At 37.7% G+C, this 1492-nt stretch overlaps 1 pseudogene; it reads right to left on the bottom strand.

Moving 5' to 3' along the window:
• Nucleotides 1-1005, bottom strand: LOC125120728 (olfactory receptor 4C11-like; annotated as a pseudogene).
• Nucleotides 1006-1492: the final 487 nt, after the last annotated feature.

Raw genomic sequence — 1492 nt, 5'->3', positions numbered from 1 at the left:
CTATTTAGAGGAAGTCAAACAGTGACTCAATAAGTAATCAAACAAAGCTCTTAATTCATATTTGCTTTCAGAGATAATTCTGACATGACATAATTTTCTCATAGCATTTTTCACTTCTGCATTCCTCAGTGTGTAGATGAGTGGATTGAGGAAGGGTGTTCCAATGGTATAAAATACTGCCACCATCTTGTCCATGGGGAAAGTGGTTGGGGGCTGTGTGTATATGAATATACATCGACTGAAGAATAAGATGACTATGATGATGTGGGAAGTTCAGGTGGAGAGGACTTTTTTCCTCCCTTTCTGCACTGTGGTTTCTCAGAGAACGCAGGATAACGAAGTATGAGATCATCAGAATTACAAAACTGCTGGAGCAAATAGCTCCACTGTTAGACACCAAGAGCAGGTTGATCATGTAAGTGTCCATGCAGGCAAGTTTCCACAAGGGTTGCAAATCACAGCAATAGTGATCAATCAGATTGGGGCCACAGAAAGGCAGTCTCAAGGCCAAGATAATCTGAGCCATAGAATGTATAAAAGACCCTATCCATGCAAGAATAATCAGTATGATGCAGACCTGGTGCCTCATGGTGGTTGGCTTGCAGATGATGATTGGCTTGCAGATGATGGTGGCTTGCAGATGGCCACATAGTGATCAACAGCCACGAGGTTCAGGACAAAGATCTCCATGCAGCCAAATATATGTAATGCAAAGACTTGAGTCATGCACCCATTGTAAGATATGATTTTCTTTTCAGAGAATCCACAATGAGTCTAGGGGCTATGGAAGTGAAAAAGCAGGTATCAGCAATGGACAAGTAAAACAGGAAGAAGTGCATGGGGCTCCCAAGTTTTCGGCTTGATTTGATGGTCACAATAATAAGCAAATTACACATGACAGTTCCCATAAAGAAAATGAAGAAGATCACAAACACTATTTTCTGTTTCATAGGATCCTAACAATACAAACAATACAAACTCAGTAACACTATTATTTGGCTGCATTGTTTCAGTCAAAATGGAGAAGGGGCAGGTTAGAAATAGTGAATCTGCAAAGGGAGGAAAAAAAATGGCATGAATACCACACTTAAAGTTCAAATACATACACCTTATCATGAAAGTGCCACTTTCCAACTGGTAATCATTTACCTTTTGTATTATTGTTTTCTGAATAAAATTGAAACCATATTTTTATTCAATCTATGAAAAAATGAAATATATACATAACAGAAAAGTAAATATTTCCTCAAATATAATAAACACTAATTTATTAGGGTAGAGTGTTGCATAAATAGAGAAAACTTATGCCTGACTCACCCTAATATGTTTTTACATTACTTAAACTTAGTAATACAGTTTTAAATACTTCCTAGTAAATATTATAAACATTGGGGGGGGGTACAGGAGAGATGGGGAGAGGGAGAAGGGAGGAAGAGAGAGGTGAAATAAACAGTTTTAGCAGTGAAAATCAACTCAAATTGTCTAGTCAATA

The sequence above is a fragment of the Phacochoerus africanus genome, chromosome 2 (assembly GCF_016906955.1).
Source record: "Phacochoerus africanus isolate WHEZ1 chromosome 2, ROS_Pafr_v1, whole genome shotgun sequence".
Lineage (NCBI taxonomy): Eukaryota > Metazoa > Chordata > Mammalia > Artiodactyla > Suidae > Phacochoerus > Phacochoerus africanus.
This window is presented reverse-complemented; position numbering and strand designations above follow the sequence as displayed.